The sequence below is a fragment of the Engystomops pustulosus genome, chromosome 2 (genome assembly GCF_040894005.1).
Source record: "Engystomops pustulosus chromosome 2, aEngPut4.maternal, whole genome shotgun sequence".
Taxonomy (NCBI): Eukaryota; Metazoa; Chordata; class Amphibia; order Anura; family Leptodactylidae; genus Engystomops; species Engystomops pustulosus.
In genome coordinates this window covers 162,720,988-162,726,987 of record NC_092412.1, presented here as the reverse complement: position 1 = coordinate 162,726,987, position 6,000 = coordinate 162,720,988, and positions in this window count along the sequence as shown.

Genomic DNA, 6,000 nt, shown 5'->3' with positions numbered 1-6,000 from the left:
TGATATAGAGGTAGGAATTATTAGCACAGTGCCTATTTTTGCAGGTGACACCAAGCTAATTAGTGTAATACAGTTTATGGAGGATGTTCATAGGCTGCAGGGTGACTGTGGAAAATAGAAACATCTAAAAAATAACTTTTAATAAATCGCTAGTTAAGTCCTGGTACCTGTTAACTTTTATGGAAAGGTCTCCATGCCAGGACATTAAATGCTGAAATACACTATTTTCGGTATCCTATGGTATTGTCACCACAATAAGATACATAAACTCCTGGACCCACTTAAGCCTACGCGTTTCGCCGTTCACAAAACGGCTCCTCAGGGGTCTAAATGTGGGGAGGTAGAAACAAAAAACGGATCCTCACAAAAACTGGTAGTGTACACAAAGAATATAATTATGATAAATTAAATTAAACGTCCGACTAGTCACATATGGTATATGCATATATAAATACTCAACAGACACCAGGTTAGTTATATTACAGTCTTAGGAGTTCCTACTTTTCTTATGCAATGTACCTTTTTCGCATTTGCATTAAGACAGGATACCTATAATGTGACTAAGCATGTCACCTGAAGGATTCATCTGTTTTGGTAGATATGTATATGTAAGGGCGTAGGTGCAGATAAATTTCAGGTGCTCAAGCCGGTATATACATATATCTATATTGCACTTGCCCAACTAATTGTGATATTATGTTATTTTATGGTAACAAGGAGTATTCTAGATTGCATACATCCCCAGGCCTATTGCACATAAAAAAGTTTATAGCTCAAATATATTGCACTTGCCCAGATAATATATAGGTGACTCATCGTGAACCGTATGCTACTGCGCATATCATTCAATCAGTGGCGTCATGCACGAAAATGCAAAACTATTATATGATGATAGTCAGTATAGATAATTCATGCACAACCAATGTCAGCAGATATACAGATACAGTTCAACCGGGTACGTCCATATCTAGGCTGTCTGGGCGTCATGATGGTCCTCGTACACTCAAGCTAAGTCTCCCTAAATGTGGCTGGTTATGCATTGATTGTTACAGCTCTGTGGCTTACTGTTTATTTCATCTGTCATGTGGTACTACTGGCTAAGGGTGTTGTGCACTAATTTGCATGGTTCAGTATAAAACTTGGGCAAGTGCAATATCTCCATTGATTGATCATGCTATCTTCTACTGTATGTATTGGGTAAGCTAGGCACATGTATACCCGGTTGATCTGTATCTGTATATCTGCTGACATTGGTTGTGCATGAATTATCTATACCGACTATCATCATATAATAGTTTTGCATTTTCGTGCATGACGCCACTGATTGAATGATATGCGCAGTAGCATACGGTTCACGATGAGTCACCTATGAATTATCTGGGCAAGTGCAATATATTTGAGCTATGAACTTTTTATGTGCAATAGGCCTGGGGATGTATGCAATCTAGAATACTCCTTGTTACCATAAAATAACATAATATCACAATTAGTTGGGCAAGTGCAATATAGATATATGTATATACCAGCTTGAGCACCTGAAATTTATCTAGAGGACACCGCATGGGACCTACGCCCTTACATATATCTACCAAAACAGATGAATCCTTCAGGTGACATGCTTAGTCACATTATAGGTATCCTGTCTTAATGCAAATGCGAAAAAGGTACATTGCATAAGAAAAGTAGGAACTCCTAAGACTGTAATATAACTAACCTGGTGTCTGTTGAGTATTTATATATGCATATACCATATGTGACTAGTCGGACGTTTAATTTAATTTATCATAATTATATTCTTTGTGTACAATATCAGTTTTTGTGAGGACCCGTTTTTTGGTTCTACCTCCCCACATTTAGACCCCTGAGGAGCCGTTTTGTGAACGGCGAAACGCGTAGGCTTAAGTGGGTCCAGGAGTTTATGTATCCTATTGTGGTGACAATACCATAGGATACGGAAAATAGTGTATTTCAGCATTTAATGTCCTGGCATGGAGACCTTTCCATAAAAGTTAACAGGTGCCAGGACTTAACTAGCGTTTTTATATATATGTTGGTTGTCTATTTGGAGACAGTCTGTCTCCTCTTTTTAAATGGATTTATTAAAAGTTATTTTTTAGATGTTTCTATTTTTCTGTGATTTTTTTCTATTTTCTGGAAACATCCTTATTTTTCCCTGCTGACGGGTTGAATGTCAGGCTCTGTGAATTTGCAGGGTGACTTGAACAAACTGAGTGTTTGGTCGTCCACTTGGCAAATGAGGTTCAATGTGAATAAATGTAAGGTTATGCACCTGGGGGCTAATAATCCAAACCTGGGAGAGTTCCTTGTTGAGAAGGACCTGGGGGTACTAGTAGATCATAAATTAAATAACAGCATAAAATGTCAATCAGCTGAATCTAAAGCCAGTAGGATCTTGTCATGTACCAAAAGTGGTATGGACTCTCGTGATAGGGATGTAATATTACCACTATACAAGGCATTGGTTCAGCCTCACCTGGAATATGCTGTCCAGTTCTGGGCACTGGTCCATAAAAAGGATGCTCTGGAGCTGGAGAGGGTTCAACGTAGAGCCACAAAAATGATAAGGGGTATGGAGGGTCTTAGTTATGAGGAAAGATTAAAACAACTAGATTTATTTAGTCTGGAAAAGAGACGGCTACGAGGGGACATGATTAGTTTATCTAAATATATGAATGGCCCATACAAAAAATATGGTGGCACTGTCTCCGTCTGGAGAAATCAAGGTTTAATCACCAGAGGCGACAGGGCTTTTTTACTATGAGAACTGTCAATCTGTGGAATAGCCTTCCATAGGCGCTGATCACAGCAGGGACAGTAGAGAGCTTCAAGAAGGGTCTAGATGCCTTTTTACACCTAAATAACATTGATGGTTATGTTATATAGAATTGTTTCCCCTAAATCCATTCCTCATGCAATCCCTTTCCTTCCTTGGTTGACAAGTGTCTTTTTTCAACCATATAAACTATGATACTATGATCACTGTGAAGTGCAATTTGTTATGCAGCCAATCACAGTGCTTATTATCTGTAAAAATAAAAAAGTTATAGATTTTTAAAGGTGGGGAGTGAAAAATGGAAATGAAAAAACAAAAAGGCCATGGTCCTTAACCAGTTAAAAAAAAAGTTCTTCATTTTACCAATTTCTGATGATTATAATTTTTTCATACTTTGGCGTACAAACCATTATAAGTTGTCATTTTTTGCAGGACGTGATGACGATTGCATTTTTACTATTTTGGTGGAATGTATGATCTTTTGATCAGTTTTTTTATAGGCTGCAAATGGTGAAAAAATGGCATTTTGTACATTTGGTCGCTATTTTCAGGGTTCACTGCCTGAATTAACCATTATTATATTTTGATTATCCTGACAGGGTCTCTTTAAAGGGGTTGTCCAGGGGGGAGGGGTTAAAAAAATTCTTTACGTCACCATTCCCAGCACCTGGAAGTAGTTGGAGCAGAGCTGTTCGTTTACAGGGACACAGCTCCAACGGACTGTGCCGCTGGACTTCGGGAGCATCTGAGGAGGTGAGTGCATGTTTCATCACCAGGCCGGGTTGTAGATTTTTTTAACACTTCAACAACCCCTTCAAAGCATAATGGTGTACATGTTTGTCATAATGCGTTATGGGGTCAAGTGTTATTTTAATTCCTCTCTGACCACGTGCTGATGTCTAAAGTCCGGAGTCTTCAGCAACGTCTTTAGAAGCCACTGCAGTTTTCTTATGGCTAGCGCGGGAGCAGGAATGGATATCCAAGTGTAGGAAATACGCAGAGAAACTAGGGAGAAAGGGAAATGCAATTTATTTCCACTTCTCTCTTCTCTATTCCTCACTGCATTGCACTGAAATAGCGAGATGCACAGAGAAGGAGAGCCGGTAGTGCCATCGGCTCTATAAACTCGGTGGTCACGTGATCGCTGGGTCTAAAGGGGTTAATCGGAGCTGCTGGGTCTGATCAGACCGAGTACAGCTCTAATCAACATCAGCCATCACAGGGGTTGTTTCCCCCTGTAACTGGGGCTCTTATAAATGCCAAAGTTACAGGGGAAAACTTGTAAAAGAAAATAAAAATGTAAAAATTAAAAAAAAAACCTTGAAAAGGGATGTTTTATGACCTCATGGGGGACATATAAAGTAAAAACAAACACACAAAAAAAGAACAAAAAAACATCACCATGGTTGTCCTGTTTGCCCGAGACTGTACATATTATATATCAAAACGCCTGAAACAAAATAGGGAATAAAATAAGGCCCTTTTCCACTGAAATAAAATTCAAAGTGAAAAAATCTTTAAACTTTTATTCATTGTCACTAACCCTATGTGTCTGAAAAAAAATGCTCCAAACTTTTTTAAGGTAGCATGCTGAAAAATAAGTTACGGCCCTAAACCTGCCTCATTCTAAAATGTGCTAAAAATGCCCTGGTCATTAAAGCTTTTTCAGGCCGCATTATTAAGGGGTTAAGGCCGTTATTTTCCTTGTCCCATCATGGAAAACAAAGTTGCATTTTCCTTAACCCCTTATCAGTGACGATTGTTTTCAGCTCAATGACCAGACTCGATTTTTCGACTGTGACATGTGTCACGATAATTGGTTATAACTTTGGAATGCTCTAAGATATCCAGGTGATTTTGAGATTGTTTTCTCAAGACACAAGTTTTGCGTTTCATTCTGAAAAAAAATGAAAATTTTGCAAAAAAGTTTGGAAAAAGTCTTCATTTTCAAAGTTTGAAATGTTCCGGTTTCCAGGCAGTTAGTTAAACTACCCAAAAAGCTAGATAACTAACATTTCCGGAATGTCTGCTTTATGTTGGAATGATATTTTATGTATTTTTTCTAGGATGTTATGGGGCTTAGAACTTTAGGCGTGATTTTTAAAATTTTCATGAAAATCGCCAAAACACACATTTTGAGGAACAACTCAGCTTTCAAGTGACTTTGAAAGGCCTTAAATAATAGTAAAACCCCACAAATTACCCCACTATATAAACTACACCCTTCAACGTATGTAAAACAACTTCTATTAAGTCTATTAACACTTTAAGTGTTTCACATAGGTTAAAACAATATGGAAGTGTGATTACAAAACTTTAGAATTTTTTTGGAAAATACATTAATTTAGGCCAAAAATGACACTTTCATAATGAATAAAATGAGGAATTGCTCTGCAAAGGTTGATGCCCAATTACTCCCGATTGTACTGATACCCCACCCATATGTGGTGGTAACTGCTGTATGGGCACATGGCTGGGCATGGAATGGAAGCAGTGCCATTCACAGAAGATTTGTATTGTCACAATGTACAAGCTATTAAATTTAAAGGGGTATTCCAGGAATCAGCATAATTCATATGCAAATGCATACTCAAAATATAAGCTTATATGTAATTAGTTGTTATTTAAAATTTTGCTCCCCTTAGCAGAAAAATGCTGGTGACATACACAGTAATGAAGTATTAAAATGTTACTGGCCCTTTAATCAGTCCGTTGATTTCCTCCGCGCGGTCCGTTGCAGAGCAGACACAGGACACAAGATGGCCGCTGGTCACATGTCCACATCACATGTCCTGCAGCTGCCTGGGCAGGTCATGTGATCACCACTAAGTTTGGCTGTAGTCGGTTGGTTGCACTGCATCCAGTATGGCCAGTGTTTTGGTGATGGCAGTTACACATCATTACCATGGTAACAGAGCAAGAAAACCTGTTACATTATTACTGGGAGCAGAGCATAAGAGGCAGGAGGAGTTACTGAGAACTAAAGGATCATGGGACTTGTATTTTCCAGTGGCGGCCATCTTGGTGATAACTCCGCCTACTTTAGAGAGGACATAAAATGTTGTGAATCATAAAATCAAACTATTTAAGCTCCGTTTTGTGACTAATGACATTGAGTATTGTTGTATTTATTTATTTATATCATCATGGGTTTTTGTTTCAGACGTTCATATTCCCGGAATACCCCTTTAAATTTTTTTGGTAAT